The sequence below is a fragment of the Strigops habroptila genome, chromosome 7, assembly GCF_004027225.2.
Source record: "Strigops habroptila isolate Jane chromosome 7, bStrHab1.2.pri, whole genome shotgun sequence".
Taxonomy (NCBI): domain Eukaryota; kingdom Metazoa; phylum Chordata; class Aves; order Psittaciformes; family Psittacidae; genus Strigops; species Strigops habroptila.
Genome location: NC_044283.2, coordinates 59,713,713 through 59,734,208, shown reverse-complemented (window position 1 = coordinate 59,734,208; position 20,496 = coordinate 59,713,713). Strand labels below are relative to the sequence as shown.

Sequence of the window (20,496 nt, the reverse complement as noted above, 5' to 3'; positions counted from 1 at the left end):
AGTTTTAAGCATTCAACTCATCCCCGAAAGGAGCTTCGCTCTTCATATAGTCAGCGTATCCAACTGAGCACTGAGAATTTATCACTTATGCTTCCACAAGTTTACCTCAGGTTTTATTTGCACATTCAGGTAAGTAATTTTAAGTCAGCAAAAGGCAGTCTGACTCGCAATCTAAATGCACAGGCTACTGAGGCAGTCTTTCACAAGTCAGAATAAACATCTTAAGAAATGAGTCAGAAAACTCATTCTGGTCAGAAAACCTTGGCTCCTCGTGTGCAGTAGAAATAGAAGGAATATCAAAATTGCCTTATAAAACACAGCAGTTACCTGCTGAAATTTATCTGGCAACACCAGCAGTCACTCCTCAGACTGTAACGGCTGAAAAGTATGGTCTTACCTCAGGCTACCTCATCGAAAGTTATCTGACCCAAACAATCACCTGCACTGCCTCCACACAGGGCAGTGATTGCAGAGAATAATGCTGCCCTCACTCTTAAGACTTTCTTCTCATAGTAGCTATGTTATCACAAGCATCCTGCCATGAACCTCATCGCCACAATCAAGGATATCCCTTCTACTTCAGCAAGCTCTATTTTATACTACAGATGATGGATGGTGACAGTCATGTCTAATTTATTGGGACTGTTATTCTCTTGATCCAAAACTGTTGGGAGCTGTCACCCCTGCTCACTCACCTTCTGTGTTTTAATGACATAGGACAGGGGAGACGCTTTCCAGAAAACTCATGCAGGAGTTAGCAAAAAAAAAAAACCAAACCAACCCTGTGGCTTATGGTTTGATGAAATGGTTCTGTAGAATTCAATAGAGGATGATCTATTCCTTAGAGAAATGTTTCAAGGTCATTAAACATTTTAGTATTTCAGAGAAACCTCCAGTATAAAACAGTAATGAAATTTCCATTCCACTCTTTCATTTTAAGTGACACACAACATTTCCATAAAGGTTATGAAGAATTTTAAGTTTGGAATAAACAGTTAAAAAATTTGAATGTTAATCTCATTTGTTCCTCTCTTTAAACAGAAACTGTCTCTCGGTTTCACAATCTGTTAAAATAGCAGTGGTTGCCTATACAAGAAGAGTGGACAATCCAGTGACGAAAGGTGCTAAGTGCAACACGGTATTGTTTAAAAATCCCTTGTAGCTATCTTAAAAACCTATCAAAAATCCAATAATGAGAAAAAAAGAAAACCCAGTACATTAACCTTAACCTCTTAGCAGTGTTTGACTTTAAAATTGCTCCTTAAAAAGAAGTAGACATTAGCATCCTACAAGAATGTATAAAACAAACATATTCATGTCATCTATTTTACAATGGTATGAAATAGAGCAAGAGAGCATTTCTTTATGCCTGGTATTCACATTAAATAATTAAGAAGTAATAAGACTCATCAGCAGAAAGTATTTGCATAGCAAGCAGCAAAATAACATGGTTAAGATACAAAGTATCTTTACAAGATTTATATTTCAATAGAAGACTCAAGAAAACAGGAAGTGGGGAAGTTCCTACACAAAGCATCTTAACATCCCACAGCCGTGTCCCTTTTACTTCAGGACCACATGAAAGACATCTTTGCGCAATGCTAATTATTCTCTGTACTTGCCTGCATGGGAATATCTATAGGAACTAAACACCAACCAGCCCCTAATATCACAGTGCTAATATCTATAAAAGTATGCACATGAGAAGAGACACATTTTCATTTATGGCCTAAGCTAGGACTAGTCAGTCACTCACCCACTGATAAACTTAGCAGGCAAAATCAGAGCAGATAGAGAAGAGCTGCCTGGGCCTGCCTGATGCTAAGTGACTGCATTAATCCCAGTATTATTATGCAATTCCTACAGATATCATCTCTTAGGAAAACACTTCACGTAATTGCCCATTTGCAAACACTTGATACACACACTACTTATAAACTATTTCACTGTGTCACCAGCTCCATACAGTGTGCAAGGTCCGATGTATTTTACTATTACACTCTGTAGTAATAATGCACTTCTAGGCTCATAGAAAGGTATAAGAAGACCTGACATTTTTACTTCCTCGTAGTTGACAGTACAGGGCCCTTACCCATTTTTTCGGGACAGGGCATCTACTGTCTCTTGTAAGAAATTAGAAATTACAACATTACAGTAAGTTTTCTCTCCAGTTTACCCCACACAAAGCTTATGGTTCCCTCCTGCAGCTAAGTGAAGTATGCAATGCAGACCAAAGAAATGACCATCCTATAGAAAAATTTTCTAGTGAAGAGCTACAGAATTTCAAATGCAGATTCCGGCCAGCTGCACTTATATTGAATTTACATTTAGAGAAAACACAAAAGCCTTTTACTCATCCTTAAAATAGTTACAACTTTTCTCACAGGTGCCTGGCACAGAACTGTCACCACCAGCAGGCATGCCACAGCCTTCAGACACCACGCTGTGGAAGAGGGTATTATCCCAAAGCACCAGCTCACTCAACTTGTATTCCCTAGCTCTGGCACACTTTCACCAACCCATTATGAACACGCTGAGGGGCAACATCAAGACATCTATGCAATTCAACCAAGTGCATCCAACCTCTAAACACACTCAGATCCATGTGTTCTTAAGCAAGTTTAAAAATGCCATTTCCACCATTGTGATCCTAGATAATAAGAGCCAGGCTGCAATGAATAGTTGCTGTTTTCGTGAAGTCTTTTTATGACACACTGCCCCCATTCTCTGCAGCCATGGGGAGCTCAACCCTCTTTATCCCTTACAAAACATACTCCATGGGTTTAAAAGAACATTCTTCTTTTAGAAATGTAACTTTGTAGTTTCACCGAGGTGAACAGAAAATCTCATTCCTCTACTCATTTTCACAGGATTGGTTAGGTTACTCATGCATGCAAATGCTGAATGCATTAAACTTTTCATTCCTTCTTCTGAAGGAATGTTTTCTCTGTTTCCCACTAAAAGGCAGGCCTTTTCCCACTAAAAGGCAGGCAGACACCACCACCACCACAAAAATGTAATTCCTGGGAAAAAGGATATTTATTTGTCCACCTGGCTAATGACAGAGCCTAGCATTTGCAATTACTCCTGCAATGACAACCTCAACCTAGGTTAAAAATCAGTGACTCAACTATTATAACACCAATGACTTAATTTACCTGGGGTTTTTTTCTATATATGCAGCTGGCAGTTTTGAAAAGGTCTTACCTTAATTAAGATTATCCTTGCATGCCACTTCAGATCCCTGACAGAGTCAATGGCTTAATCTTAGACAAAAACCCATCATACTCGAAACTGTCACACAAAAAAATGTGCATCCTATTGTAGACTTAATCCACAGATGAAACTAATGATCATCAATTCGATTCTTTCTCAGTATGCTACAAGCCCCCCCCAAAATGAAGTCTGTATATTCTCAAAATACTAAATACAATTAAATCTTCTTTCCAAATCCTATTAAAATATTATCTCTACATGCTTTCACTCATATTTTGCAATGTTTTTAAGTTAAAAAGTGTTCATTAAATTATTCATACACTAACAGTGGATAATTGAAAATATCTGAAAACCATAAACCTAGGCTTTTCCTTTTGGGATACTAAATTTCTCCCCACAGAAGATTGCACAAACCTTCATATATTTCACAAGCCACTGCATAGGTAACACTCTCTGAAACTACAGTTCAGAAACTCTCTCTGTTCATTTGGATACCTATCACACTAGGGAGGGCAGATTATAATTTACGAATCTACACCCTTAGGCTCCCACCTTTCTCTCCCCCAAGACCCCAACCTCACTTTTGTTCTTTCCAAACATTCCCAACACTCTCCCACCCCTAAGGTTTTTTTGGCATTTTCTCCTTCCACTCCACTTAACCAATGCAAAGGGGGAAGAATGTGAAAGGACAGTGTTACCTGGAATAATACTACTGTATCAAAATACAACTGCATCCTGAGCTTTCTTTGCATCAGAATTTCTGATGAAAAATGGGACTTGTCACCAGAAGTGACAAAGGTATTCAAGTTTCTGCCACTCAGGACAAACACAGACATACACAGAGCACAATTCATTTCACACTCACCTGAAGCATACATTTTTTCAGTGGGTATTCCTCCTTCATTACCAAGCTAGTTCAGAAAGAGATATATACACATGAGTAACAACAAATTTGTTTCTCTCTTTGAAGGGAAAAATGACCAGGCCTGAACACTGGTCACTACAGACTTCTTGAACACATCAAGATCAGTGCAAAACCTGTACCACCAGCAGTTAAGTGAAGCATAGCCTACAGCACACTCTTAAACTGCCCTAGATGACACAGATGCTGCCTGATAACCCAATCATTAAAAGAAGTTGCACAACAGCTGTGCTGCATTTCTCACCCAATGCAGGACAAGGAGCTTGCTAGCACACAGATGAAGAAAGTTAGCTGTCTAATTATCCCTAGCAAGCCAAGTAGCTCACACCTGACATTTCTGATTCACAATCGTGTCTCCTGCACCCAAAGGTGCTTCTCTGAGTTGCCAGCAAATTGTCTCCCTGTCCCTTTGTTGGTATGCAGAAAAAGCTGTAATGATGTAGTTTGACATTCCCCCCATTCTTACTTGTGCCTCCACATCATTTACACAAAACTCATGCCTTTCCTATGATTGTGTTTTTCAGACAAGCATTTGCAGAAATCCAGAGAAAACCAGCTATAATTGACTCTCTGCCTGGCATACACTGCTCTCAGGAACATCTCTCAGCCATTACACAATCTGGTTTCTTCATCCCTCCAGCTGTAACTGCTATTGCCTAGCATAATAATAAAAGGAGAAAAAAACAAAAGAAATAAAAAAAAGGAAGAGTCTTTTAAGATCATATTCCATTTCATGCCAATGAAAACTTGCCCAGGTACTCATTTCAGTGCCACCTTCTAAATTTAGGAGTCCCGTGGAAGTGCTGTAAGTGACGTTCTTGGCAGGTAACATCAAGGTCTATTCTGAACGATTTAGGCCAATCAGGAGTCTATAGAGTAATTATTGTGTATTAGTCTATTACTAACCTTAGTGGGTTTATTGGTTTGCAGGGTTGGTTTGGGGGGGTTTATCGGTTTTGGTTTTTGTAATATAAATATATATTTATTTTTATATATGTATAAATAAAGGAGAAAGTCAGGATCCGCTTTTATAACAGGATTTAAAGCATTCTCACTAACACTGCTTTCACTGTTACAACCTAAATAAGCCTTAAACCAAAAAGATAGCAAAAGAAAAAATGTCACCACCCCAAGGAAAAAACAAAAGGCAGTTTTAGCAGATATGGAATAAATATAAAAATATTTATATACCCTTGGAAAATTTGTGCAACAAAGTTTAAGTAAATGGAACTGAACCAAGAGTCATTAAAGTGATAGAATATCTGTTATATATTGGGGGAAAAAAAAAAAAAGGTAAATTTAACTCCTGAACTGCTACGATGTTCATAAATCCCTAAGTGACACCTCCACTCGGAGACACACAGCTACCAGGTCACTGCAATAGCAAAGGCAGAGGTTGCTTTCACATGTTGGACTTCAGGTTCACACCCTTGTCAGCACCTGCATTTCCTTTGTATTGTGTGCAGACAATGCTTTTCAGAGTATTTAAATGCTGTTAGACAAGCTGCATATAAAACCTAAAACATTTTCTATTCCTACCTTGTCCAAGAAATTTTTGTTTTCTTAGAAAGGCCTCAAAGAAGGACATTGGATTCATTTGAAAGTAACATGAGCTAGCAGCTTCAAAGCATCACGGAGGATCGCTTACACTTCAGACAGGAAATCAAAAGACTCGTCTCCAACACTCTTCCATTAATATACTATCTTTAGCATTTTCCTTTCAGACAGTCTTCTGTTAGCTCTTCTCTTAGAGAAGCACAGCTTCTTGCCTCTTCCCCAGCTCAACTCCATCACTCCCCCAAATCCAGCCAGACCCACAGCGAGTCTGAGCTCAGCAACCCTTCCTGCTACCACCTCGCTCCTGCTGGGCACACAGTGGCCAAATTGTTGGCTGGCTGTGTAAGCAGTTAATAGAAAAATCTGTCATTCAACCTTCTTGCTGATTACACACACATTAATGGACTCCACAATGTGCAGGAATTCTTTTCTGGAAAATATCTATTATTCACAGCCACCCTACATAAAAAGCTTTTATGCTATTGCTGAAAGTTTACAACACACTGGGGACCTGCTGGACACAGTTCACAGGATAAGGGAGGTGGGGGAGAATGCCTTTAGCTGGTTTCATTCTTCAGCAGCCATTTGTCCCATTGCTGACATTACCACTGCTTTGAAAGAAGCATATGTATTGTTCTAGCATCTCAGAAATGCCTTGGCATTTTACTGTCTGGTTTGTTTAACATTATTATTCTATTGTCAAATGTTAATTTAAAAGAGTCTGCACAATGAAACTTAGAGGGCATTCTGTAAAAAAGCCCCTTTGTCCCTGTATCATCCACAGAGCATACCTTCATGAGCTCAACTGTGAGCTGCCTAAGGTTTTAAAAACAATAGTGGCTGAAGTCTTTTATGAGAAAGCACTACAAGCCAAATACTGAAGCTAATGCCATTTGCAGATGCACACTGTGTCTCACAAGCTGAGCCAAGCAGCATAATGCAGGCAAATAATTATCCTCTGAAGAAAACTGAGAGAATGTGAAGGATGGTGGTTAACAGATTAATGAAAGTCTTACCAGCTCTGGAAGTCCTGCTCTTCCTCCCCACACCTGCAATGAAATCCTGGTCCTGTTCTCTAGCCACTCATTTAACGTGCTCTTCCCTCGATCTCAGATTACATTCTTTGAGCCTACACAACACAGCTAAATTTTCTCATGCAGGCCCCTCTGACCACTTCACACCCCATCCCAAGGTCAAATGCTTACATTCACATCCAAACTCCCACAGCACCATGTGCAAGCCCCATGCAGATAGATCTACATGCATATATTTAACCCCTCTCTGAATTTCCCCCTGCTCGCACCCTCTTGAAGCTGCCAGCTCAAATTTACACTCTCCAACTAGTCAGCTGGACTAGTTCACATTTGAGCTACTAGATCCACAAGGCACTTTCTCACTGGGATCCCACTATTGGACAGCATCCATCTTGTCCTTCCACCAGTACTCCCATTCCAGCAGCAAAGAAATGGCGGGACAGGGGTGATGGAAATCCACCATCCATGCCCTGCAGATGGTCTCGGTCCTGACACATCGGTGCTGCTAGAGAAAACCAAGTGTAAACAGTACTTAAGGGCCTTTCAGCCTTGCCTTTCTCCTCCTACTTCTCCAGCTCTGCTCCTCTCCCAAAGCACAGCGCAATGGGACAGGGAGGGAGAGGAACAGAATACTATGGATATTTACAGTGGAGAAAACAATATAAATTAAAACCAAACTAAAGAAAGGACACTTTCTGGCAGACTCCGAGTCAAATATGCAAGCTTGCTCTTCTCTTCAGTGGTAACACTTTCTTTTGGATAACGGGGTAATGTGAAAGCTTACGAAGGAGTATCTGCTTAGGTACTCATACTTACTTTTGAAGTAAAAAGGGTCTGGAAAGCATCCTGCATTTCTAGGGTCCTGTAGTATACTGGAGACATACAACTGTTGATCACTGCACTGGATGCAAGTTGTATGGCTGCCATTACAGAGAACAACTGAATTACCATGCACTGCTTTTGAGAGCTGTACGAAATGTCTGATACTTAAACATATTCAGGAAGGAAAGTATTTGAGAAATATTTGGAGAAAATAATTTTGTTGTAAATACAGTGAATATGCATTATTTGACTAAATAAACCATTTCAACTTCTGAAATCTGGTGCCATTTAACAGCAGTACTGCTGGTTTTGTAAGAGAGACCCCATGTTACCCAGAAATATACTGAGGCAGCAAATTGAGCAGGACCCCCGGCAATGGAAAACACATTGAGAGACACAGCTGTTGTACAGGCTTCACACGCAACACTGCGTTTCGTTAGGATAAAATTTCTCCAATGATTCAAAGAACAACAGCTCACATATAAGCTATTCTAAACAGTATCATCAGTATCTGAACATCAGTATTTTCAGCAGGACACAAATAACCATGACAAGTCCCAGTGCTGTCATCTTCTGAGGTACCAAGAAAAGCTGCATTTCAACCTAGCAGACCTTCCTTTTGTTTAATTAAAACATTTAATTAGAAATACTACTGTGCTTATGTATGAATCATATCAAAAAAGTGCAAGAATACAGCTGTGTTGGAATGCAAGCCAAGAGTAGGTATGTTGATTTTACTTTGTGTTTTCTTCATGGCATCTTAATAACTTAATTAGCTTTACTCACAATGTTAAATATGCTCACGTTTAGACATTAAATCAGCCATTAAATCAGCCGTTCAGAGCAGTAGGTATGTTTTCTTCACTCAGTTAATTGGATACTTCTTTCCAGTGTAGCAAAGGGACACTGAAATAATCACCATGTTTACTACACCAGCTATTACACTAAAGAGGTTAAAACAAATGCACTTGTTTGTTTTTAAAACTGGATGTAACCTGTTTCTTGCAATCACAAACACATCCACAGGTCTTGTGGGAAACATTACCTAATACCAAGAGTCATAATGCATTGGTCTTAAAATCCTGGTTTCACACTTGCGTAAAGGCTGAGTTTTCATGCTCCAAAGTCACAAATGCCTTGGAAAATGTAAAGCTCCTGCTTGCAGAGGGGAAGGGAAAAGGACCGGGCCTTCTCTTTCCAGTGAAGACTGCTCCACAGCTGACCAGAGCCAGGGATAGCACTGATGTTTGCTAGACTTACTAATTATATTGGCACAAGTGCTCTGTTAGAACTTGGAGACTATTTTAAGGAAAAAAAGCTCACCATTTCCTCCTTGACATAAGATATGAATCTTTGTCTGCAACTGCTGAGAACAGCTTGGTTACTCATAAAATGCTAGATCGGTATTCACCAATGGCAATTCACCTATTCACCTTGGTAAGAGCTAGAGGGTAGAAATTTATTTTATGCATTTCTTCTTATTGTCACATTATAAAATACTGAAGATTCATTTTACTCCATACCCTCCACCTCAGCTCAGGTTAACCTATACAAAAACGAAGCAATTAGCCAGAAAACTGAAAGCCGAATACTTCAGGATATCAAAAAGGCTGACACAGAGGCTCTGTATGCTTTATTTTTCAGCTGTGAAGCATACTTCTTTTTCCCAGATAGTGTTGGCTACATAAAGGACATTATATAAATACAGAAAGAAAATGAAGAAACACACCTGGAATAACAATCAAAGCGAGGAAGCAAAAGGAAAAAGATCTTCTGTTGATCTGAGGTTAGTTAAATGCAACATATATGTTTTACGAGCTGGACTATGAATGATCTAACACTAGACTTCCAGACAAATCTGTGAATTCTCCTACTAAACAACATACCTCCAGGAGTCCACTGCTACACATATCTTGCTGAGCCTCATGCCCATGATGCTTTTCAGTCATAGCAAGATACTTGGCGACAGAAGAGTTTTGATACTCTATGGAATTTAACACCTTCATTGAAAGGGAACGAAGGAGATTTGATGTTCATGAGACTGATCTGGCATTCTTGAGATGCACAAAGAAGGTTACAGCACAGTAAACTCCACACTACTATATCTCCTTTTCTTTCCCGACATTATTGTACGTCTCATCCCAGCTCTACCCATGGCCAACCTCTCTGCTCTTAAATATTTATGTAAGGAATTGTGCAAACAGGTCTCAGTCTGCCTTTTTCTTTTTCCTTTTCTGGGAAGTGCTAATAGGAGTTGTAACTAATACAAATCATTATGGCATTTCTCATGAGGTGTTTTCTCAACAAGTTCCTCTAGGCAATCTCTCCCCTGTTGAAAGGAATTATTTCTGTAACACAAGGTTTATACAGCACATCATCTGTCTCACTCACAGGAAACTAGATCATTACACTGAATTTAAGAGTATGCAGATGAAAAGCTAATACTGCATTTAACAAAAGATAGCAAGAAAAGCTGTGAAACTCATTCCCAGCTTTATTTAACTATAAATCACTTTATGGTTAGTAATTACGTATTAGAAATTAAAGGTTTTATAATATATATTATAAATTTGTATTATATATAATTTATTTATATAATTTATACATATTTATATACTTATTCCTATATATTATTTATATATAATTATATATATCTTTATATATAATTATATATAATTCACTTATAGTAATATATATTCTAATATAAAAGTGTACTGAGCAGCAACTTCTTTTGCAGAATAAGTATCAGAAGAAACACAACATGTAAATACTTTGCTAAATATACTTTCAGCTTGCAAAAGCTAAACAGAGTTTCAGTAATTGCTGGTACACAATGGGATAGGTATCACTTTTCAGCCCAGGGAGGAAATCTGGCACCTTAACACTAGGTAGTATATGGCAAATAGTAACTTTAATAAGAATTACAGACAGAAGTTTTTAACAATATCCTTTCTCCCCACAAATACTAAACCTCTTCTTCAGATATGGAACATTATTTATTGCTCTTCAAGTGAGGAAAAAGCGAAGAAGGAACAGGGAAAAACTGCAAGTGCGTCTCGTGCTCACTGGGCTCCAAAACATCTAAATACTTCCATGTCTTTTTCAAGCTGTTAATTTACTTTTTCTTTTTACATCTTGCTAGAGTACTTGTGCTTTTTAGAAAGCATTTTTAAGATACTAAAGCTATGATTAAACAGAAAAAAAAAAAAAAGAGTTGGTCCCCACCAAAGACCAAGTGGGTGGCCTGAGAGGTGGCCTCTATGCTCTTCTCAGCATAAGCACAGAAACACACTAATTACTAATAGATCTAGGACCATGGCGTGCAGGCTTTTCATTGCTCCCCATCCTTCACACATCCAGCACTATTTCAAGGCTGAAACAGTCATCCCTCCAAAGTAAAGACGACCTCCCATTTTGCCTTTGCTTATGGGAAGAGAAGAGAACTTAAGTTTGAAGCAACAGACATTATGGAAACACAAAAGGAAAAGGAGCAGGTAAGTAGTCCTAAAACAGAGCTGACCCCTATGGATTAGGTGAAGAAAGTCTATACTGCAGGGCCATCATACAAGAAGATTCTTTTGAGATCCCCACTGTATTCTGGCAAATCCACATACAGGGGCTTATTAAAGTATCAGCTCATTGCTTAAATCACAGCCTCATGTCTGTTTTCTATCACCTGCATTACCAGATCATTACACTAATGTTCATGTCAACAGGCTTCCAAAACACATCTCTGTGTCTATGAAACTCTTCAATTGCTTCTTGTCATTATTCAAGAGTTAAAAGCATTTGATTTTTTTTGGAGATGGTGCAATTACTCACCCGGAGCAGGAACTCTTTGTGGGTAGCTGCATATGCTTTTAATGGGTTTTATTCTGCAGCCAAAGCAGTAACAAAGAAAGCTTTTGTTAGCTCAACTTTTGTGCTGCAAGTCTGCTGAAAAGGATGTCCCTCCAGTATTAGAAGTTAATTTAGCTGCTTCTGCTACCATTCAACCCTTGGCCTCTGTTATAAGGCTGCCAACACAAATACCACCTGTGATGGCCATTCTCACAAACTTGTTCTGTATGAAGGGATTTGAAATGTCTGGCTCAGCCTGATCAGGGAGACATGTCAACGCAAAGGCTCTAATAACCAAGACACCAAAAAAGAGGCTTTTTGTGCCCACAGTGTATATGTTACATAGCATGTGGTCAACATTTTGATGCTTTTGAACTTCCATAGGATTTAATGTGATAAGCCTAAGCTCACAGAGAAGAGCATTTATGCAGTCTGGCTGAATGAAGCTGAGAACAGTGGACTTGTACAAATGCTGCTAAAAAATTGTTGCTAGAATCAGTCCTCAGTTACTACAGCAGCAACATTAAATAAGTCCTTCAGCAATATGCAAGGAAATAAGCAAGCACACCTAGGGTTTCTTTAAATAGGGATGTTAACTATGGCCTACACAAGATAACGCAGCACCAACTGAACTTTTCAACATCTCAAGCACTTTTTTCATAGCATACACTGACAGTGCTACCTGCAGGAGCGCCAGTTTATGAACTGATCAAATGTCACTGAATTTGGTCAGGTTCCAAAATACAACAGCCATGTCTATTATCTCAAGTGTTAGCCCTTAGACAAGACAAACTTATCACAGAGCCTCTGCTACCCAAATTACTGGAATGCAAAAAAAATTAATTTACTGTCCTGGTTTCAGCTGGGATAGAGTTAATTTTCTTCCCTGCAGCTGGTGCAGTGCTGTGTTTTGGATTTAGGCTGAGAACAAAGCTGATAACAAACTGATGTTTTAGTTGTTGCCCAGTTGCACTTAGCCTGATCAAGGACTTTTCAGTCTCTGATACTCTGCCAGTGAGGAGGGGCACAAGAAGCTGGGAGGAAGCAGAGACAGGACCCCTGACCCAAACTAGCCAAAGGGATATTCCATACCACAGCACGTCATGCCCAGTATATAAACCGGGGGGGAGTTACCCAGAAGGCCAGATCACTGCTTGGGTCAGGCTGGGTATCGGTCAGCAGGTAGTGACCAATTGTGTTGTACATCACTTGGGTTTATTGGTGTTTTTTTAGTTTCACCTCTCTGCTTTTATTATTTCCATTTTTAGTATCAGTATTATATTGTATTTTATGTCAATTATTAAACTGCTCTTATCTCAAGCCACAGGTTTTACTTATTTTCCCATTCTCCTCCCCATCCCACTGTGGGAGTGGCAGTGGTGAGTGAGCGGCTGCGTGATACTTAGTTACCAGTTGGGTATAAACTACAACATTTACTCTTACAATGATTAAGGCTCCACATATGCTTGAAAAAGAAAGCATTCAATTTACTTAAAGATGAACTTAGAGATTGATTTCCACAGCATTTCACCTCATACCCTCACAAGTGCTGCATAGCAGTATTCACATTAGTTGCTTCACACTACTGGTACAACAGCTATTAAGCAAGGAAAGCCAGACAGAAACACCTAGAGCAGACCATTGCCGCCTGACTTAGTGTGACAGAAGGCACTGCACTGCACTAGAGTTGATAATACAAAATCACTGGCATGTCTAGGAACTTAGATCAGCAGTCTTTCAGACAAGAAGGTAGTAGCAACAAAACAAGCAACAACAACCATAACAACATAACCAACAGCAGCCTGGCACTCTCCTTACTCCTCTTCACTCAGCTTCACTAGCCTGTTAAATATACATTCATTAGCATTCACCAGAAACGCACTTTTCATCTGGCAGGCAACAGAGAAAAGCAGAGAGTATCTCTTCTCCCTGCCCCAAACCCTGTCAATTGGCATGATCCAGAAATGGAGAGGGAAGAAGGGAAGGAAAGATGGTGCAAGCATAATAAAGAAATGCAAGACTCAGGACAGTTACAGACTTGGCAACTCCACCACGATGGAAAAGCAGTTTTGTATCATGCAATGGATTCTTACATCTGGGAGTATTGCTCATCCATGAAATGCAGTGAAGCATACTAAGAGTTTAACTTTACTTCAGAGTTAGCAAGCTATTACTAACAAGCTGGTTTCCTGGTCCCATGAAGCAAAAGGTGAGGGCAGTTCTCTGAACATTTGGACTAAGCAGATGCATTGGCCACCAGGAACTGAAATTAAGCTGTTGGCTAGTTTACATCTCACTAGCACGACTATCTTTTCCCATCTAACAGCAGCTGTTGTCTGAGTCTAATTATACACACAGTTTATACAACACATGGTAGCACACTTGAGAGCTTTAGCTCTGAATGCACACATGGTCAGTGGTGCTAACATTTTCAATCAATGCCATGAGGCATTTTTGCTTTGTTCTATTATAAAAATATTTACTATAATTTATTTCCAAGTTTGGATTGATTAAAGATACAGAAGTATGGAAAGACGTATTCGTTGGTCCCAAATGGCTTTGGAAGAGGAGCTGGGGCTGTACCGCCTGCCACATAAACAGGCAGAATCAGGTGGCATCATCTTTTCCTTACCATCCTGACTTTCCAATTGTGGTTATAACAACAAGAAGTCCCAGTGGACTGTGCAAGTCCAAATACCATGAAAGGTTCATATTTCCCACCTACAAAACTGTCTCCACTCAAGGAATTTTGAACTTTAGTCACTGGACTGGTTTTCTGAATCCTAAAACGAGATGGACACATTCTCAGACTTGCACACGTCTAGGCCCACTGTTTGTTCTTTGTTTTGGGGTAGGTGGATGTCAAAATGCATTAAAGAGGCTGATTGTGGAAAATACATGCAAACTTTTAGTTTTAAACTGAAGAGCTACTCAGGCAGCTAGTGGAACTGCTGGGGGGATGGGGAATAGGAAGGTAACCATTTAATCTGCTATTTTCCAAATCATGAAATGGGATTGGGCACACTGAACCATGTCAGAGAGCAACAACCTTACAGCTGGCCCTTTATGAATGCCATAGATACTGGGTGGGGGGGAGGAAGTTATTTTACCAGCCCATGTATTCAGAAGCAAAGGAAAACCCAATGGAATTTGGGGTCAGAGCTGGATCAGAAGATGGAGAACAGAGCAATGCAAGAAGGACAAAGACTGCACCTGAGAGCTGTTTTGAAAATTCACTGAAGTTCAGGGAGAATGAAAAGCTACAAGCCCTCAGGAATTAAGTATGCACAGATTCTAAACTAATTAGTACAAAAGCAGGATAGTAGTTTGTAGATGGTACCAGTACAATCACAGATAATGACACAGCTGCTACATGCAAAACTGACTAAGAGAGACACTGCTCCTTGCATTGCGCTGAAACCTAAAAACCATCTTCTTGGGGAACTGAATTTTCAACTGCATAATCTGTGGCAAAGCACTGAGAATTGCCTGATTTTAGCACAGAATCCATAACCTTGCACACTGTTTAGTGACGTTCCTGTAATTAACATGGCAGTTAATGCTGGAGGACAAACCTTCTTTCTTCCTGTAAAAATCTTCAAGACTTCTACTGGACCAAGCCCTCCTAAGTTTTTCAAAAGAATAATTACTGAAAATTCAAGTTCAGTTTTTTGGTCTGAAAGAAGCATAAAAGGGGGATTAAAGTTGGAATTTGAGCACTTTCAAGTTGAGCACCTCAGTGACTCACCCTGTGTGAGTCACTCAGGCTGAGGACAGAAATTCAGTCCTGTGAATTTGAGAAACCTTTAGCAAGCAACAGAATAGCGGTATTAGAAACACCCTATTTTCAAATAAACTTAGCCTTACCACAGTAATCTTTCTTGTACAAAACTCCCATGGGTATCCACTGACAAAAGTGTATTACAGCTTTAATAACACTTACATAAATCACTGCAGTAAAAAAATGTGTCCCTATGAATAAGTTGCTGAAATCTGAAGCAATAAATGACTTTAAAACTTACAAAGGCATATAGGTATTACAAACAGCAGAACCTTCTACTGTATGTAAAAGCTAAGACCTATTCTTCAATAACCACCCCCGTATTCTAGAAGTTTCAGTGCTTCAGTTGCAAAAGCCTACTTATATTCATATACTTGAGGAGCCATTCTATGAAAACCCATAAAAAAGACCCAAAGCAGTTTGGAGCTTTCACTTCACTTTCTGCACTGAACAGCTACCGCTGTAGTAGTTCACTATGTGAGAGAGACCAGGCTTTAGATTGGTCTGCCTGTTGCCATGCCAGGTCATATGTTTCTGTCTCACACAGAAAAAAAGCATGAGATCCTGCTACTCACATTAGGCAGGAAACAACTCTTCCTGCCTCATCTGAAACTCAATCAGTAACAGAGTTAAGAAGTTAATTTTCAGTTTAAAACTTAAGAGACCTTATGTTCAGTGGATGGAGATCAAGAATGATCAGAAAGGAAAAAAATGCCCTTGTCATAAATAGACAGGTATGTTACACAGAGGCTTCTCCTCCTTTGACTAAGTGTTTCAAGAAACAGGAAATATCATTACACCAGGAACATACAGCTACCCCAAAATCTGTTTCTAGTTTGCACGACGAGTGCAAAACTGCAACGAGCAGTACCTTACTTCAGAGAGCTTATGCAAAGTCATAAGCCGTGAAGGGAAAGAATATAAAGGAGAGCTCACACTCCAGGCTGCTGAATGACCATGGGATAGCAAGAACCACCAAGCCACAAGTGCGCTGAGCTCACTGCTCCTACACAGGTGAGGATTCACCCCATAGCACACATCCATCCCAAGACCATTTCTATTTCCTAGACTAATAGCAAGTGTTTTGCCTAGAAATAAAAAAAAAATAAAAAAATTCTAAAAATCATTAGTATTCTGGACACTCCTTGCTGTTTTCACATCAATTCCCCTACTTTGCTCCATGAGTTTTGAGCCTGGCCCACAAAGGCAAGCAGGCACAGACCTGGTGCTTCACATCCTCCCCTGTGCAAGACCAAGGGAGCTGCTCTTACATGTCACAGCAATATCTACTGAGAAGCTGTTCTGCTTGCTATGATGCTCTTCAGTATTTATACTAAAGCTGGTTCTTGTGGCTTTCCAAAGACAAGGACCAGAGCAAATAATACTCTGCTCTCCCTTACTGATAATCCTCCAGGCAACAAGGAGAGATGTCCATTTTCTTGTGATGCAGTTCTGAAGTGCATGTACAATCAGGATTTTTCCTCTACCCAGAAATGTTACTCATTCTCTTTTAACATCTAAAAAAAGCATGATGCTCAATCTTTAATCATGTCCAATATTAATACTGAAGATTTCCCCTACTGACAGGCTAAGTTTCAAATTATGTAATTATCCCATTAATTTCTATATAACACAGTCATTAGAAGCTTTATTTTAGTTTTAAAACATAACTGAAATTTGTCATGTTCCTATTAATGCCATTAAATGGATTTTTCTGTCAATACAATTTTTACATAAATTGAATTAAATGGAACATATTTTGCCAGAAAGCAATACTTCAAAATATATTCTGTTTGTACCTGTACTTACAATTCCAGTTGCCACTTACTCAGTTTCCATCAAAGACCAATTAAAATTCCACATTTAAGATTCACATCTTAGCATTCAAATCTGCTGTCCCTTCCGAGGGTTTGTCTAAGATCCTCTGAGCCACTGAATACTGTTTGGCATTACTTACACCAAACAGTTAAGAGGTTAACAGGATTTAGAGGATAAAAACTGCACAGCAAAACGTTCAGGTTGGGATATAAACTGAAATAGCAGATCATCGTCTGCTTTCAGGCCTACACTAAGTATTTCTTGAAAGCTAGTTCGTAGTTCTTTACGATCTCTCTGCTGTAAACGCCTCAAATTCAAGACCATAAACCAAGTTGAGTGGCAATGACATTAAGTAGGTGCGTAAGTCTAAAACGCTGCTTTGATTGGATGAACTTGCCCATTTACAACCTCGTACCGATGATGCTCCATCACTACAGGTTCCCTAGTTTTGCTCCCATAAACACACTGCCTCAGTAACACCAGGAGAGTGTAACAGCAAAGCTGCAAGCAGATGATGCTTGGAAGCTCCCTCCTGCTTCTTATGAAACCACAAAAAGATTATGCTGTCTCATTGAGAAGGCTCTGACTTCCTCTTCCCATCTTCAGTTAAGACCATGCCAACCCAGAAACAGATGGAGAAGTCAACCACAGACAGAGAAGAAAGCAAGAAATACATTTTCATGGGCTGCTTTTAAACAACAGCTGTACTGTGAAAGGGGGAATGCTAAATGCCAATTTCTTTCAGCTGCCCACATTTCAAGTTTGGATAGATGACCTTCAGATCTAGCATAATACTAGCTTTCTAAAGCACAATGTGGGCTGTCAGGAGTAAGGTGACTTACAAAGACAGTAAAAAGATTATCAAGGCAATATCCAGTATCACTTCCAAATAGTCAAAATTACACAGAATTACCAGACATCATAATTTATTTCTTCACATGGCTTGCTCACTTATTTGTTAGGTTTTCTGTCTTCTGGAATTAACTAGATTTTTGCTATCCATACCCACATCTTCAGTAAATAGAAATGCCATCTTTGCCAGATCCCCAGAGACATTTCAAGGATATCAGAGCAAAAGAATCTCTTATTCTTACTAGTAAAACTACAAGGGAAAGATTCTTGTATTTGATGATGTTAAAGAACCAATGGCAATTCACTGACCTTGACTATAAGATGAACAGCTGTGTGCAGATTTTTCTTCTGCTGTTCTTCACTGGCTCAGGATGCCTGTAGGCATCTGAAACAGGTTGGCAGAGATATTTCCCCATACTCACACTGATAGTTAATGACTTTTAAATTTAATAGTCTAACATCAAGGAGATGTATACATATTGACTAAAGCACATGTGATCGCTACCTGTATTACCAGCAGAAAACGAGCACACTTCAGGAATTCCAAACATTTATTGATGGCTTAGACACAAATGTTATTTCTTTTCTTTAATCCCACTGTACACAGTCACCTGTAGAATAGTCTGACAGATAATAGTATTTTTCTGTAATTCAGTTCCATTGACATCTCCATCACTTCCAAAAAGCACAAATATCATGGCATAATTTCTGGTGCAGACTGGACAGAACCCAAGCCCAAATGTTAAGCAGACTGGTGCTCAGAACACCTACTGATTTAACACCAGAAACTGCATTCTGCTTTTCTCTAATTTGCATTAAGGTTGTGAACATAAACTCACTGGCTTCTCTTGTCTCCTCCCGCTGTCGTTCTTCCACCTTCTCTAAATATATATGCACAAGATGTCCTGAGGAATGCTCTAATTGCACGAGTAATCGCCACTCTCTACCTCCTTCCAAACACAACCAGCCAGTAAGCAGAATAAAAACTACTATCCATTTGGAAAAAAAAACCCAACCTCATTAACTCTCTTCAATTATATTATTGCCTAAAAGAATTATTGTACAATTGTACATTGTACACGCTCTACAATCCAGTAGTGAATAAACAGTATTTATCCTAAATACAGATCCAACACTACATGGTATAATAACAAATACTGCTTACCATTTCCTAATGATATCCCTATGCACTGAAAATTCATGGTATCAGCGGAGTTCTTTGCTGTAGCTCTCTACAGTAATAACAACAGGGTTCCTAGAAGGTCATAGTGATTTTCTTATTAAAGTTAATGCAGCAAACCCTTCAGTGTAGTTAAATGGGATAAAAACTCACTTCTGTACATGGCATTGAACCTAGGACGTATTTCAGGAACTGACAGTTGTGCAGTTTGCTTCATAAACATTCCAAAGCCACACCGACATGAGAGACTGACTGATCCTAATTTGGACAGGCCATTCATTTTCCAAACCTATTGGCTTATATTAAGTTACACTTCTGTTGGCACTTCTCCCCTCTCCCTACGGCATCTCTCAAACAAACTTTCAGTTATTTAATCACGTTATACCTGATCTATCAAAGGTATGAGAAGATCAAAATCACCACCTCCATTTTGCAAAAGGTAAGTAGTGAAGTCAGTAGGATCTTCTGAAGCCATCCCACAGGTCAGTGGTAGACAGACAAGATGGTAATTTGGGCTCCATAGCGCTGTACGAAGTTCCACACAATACAGCATTGTGTCACTTCTCAAAAGCAATGAAGTCGTTGCATGCAAACATACTAGGAGATGTCAAGTGCTCGGAAGCAGAGTTGTATTCTGGAAACTCAGCCTCTGGCCCATAAACATTTTTGTTTTGATGGCTGCTTTTATTTTCTTCATAACACAATATATATAGCGAAAGATACATTTGATTTCCCAGAAATTATTAGCTATTTCATATTCAAAGTAGTCATACTAACATATAATTTGTAAATATGCAGTGTGTTATTTAATTAACCTATACAACCTGTGATAATTTTAAGGACAAACAGCTACCAAGCCTGTGAAATTGATACTCAGAAATTAACTAGTACAAGAACCTTCTTTGGGAACAATTATCTCAGGACTGAACAGTTTTCTTTACATATGCACCATAATGCAAGCTGTAAAGCTTGACAAAGTGTCATGACCTGTTTCATACAGGAAGCTAGATTATATGGGCTTTACATCTCTGAGAACTCCCTGTCAAATTGCACATGAAGGTACACCACCAAAAATTTAGTAGGCATAACAAATATGAGCATGCTTATATTTTAATACCTGTACAGAAGTAACTCACACATCTCAGGGCTTTTTCTGAAGTCACAAGCATCTAGGATGTGATTAATACACAGAATTATCATACTCCTGTAGGTGCTAGTACAAGATCTCTCTTAATTTATTATCACAGAGGCTCAGGCCTGCCCTGACCTGAGAGGCAGCATTATTTACTCAACATTTATGGCACTCTTGAGATAGATGGCCTAAGGCATGCTGGTGAAAAAGCTAAATAAATAGGAAAATACATGAGCATTAAGGAGCAGTAAATCACCACAACAGAACCAGGCAGAAGACAGCAGTGTGTTCCACATTACAGACGGCAATGTACTCAGGGTGCAGTCTTACAGTATTCCCTAT

At 39.3% G+C, this 20,496-nt stretch overlaps 1 protein-coding gene across 1 annotated transcript in view; it reads right to left on the bottom strand.

Annotated features, from left to right (window-relative positions):
• Nucleotides 1-20,496, bottom strand: part of ARHGAP24 (Rho GTPase activating protein 24) — a 210,538-nt gene that overhangs the window by 151,286 nt on the left and 38,756 nt on the right. The gene's annotated exons all lie outside the window — the stretch shown is intronic.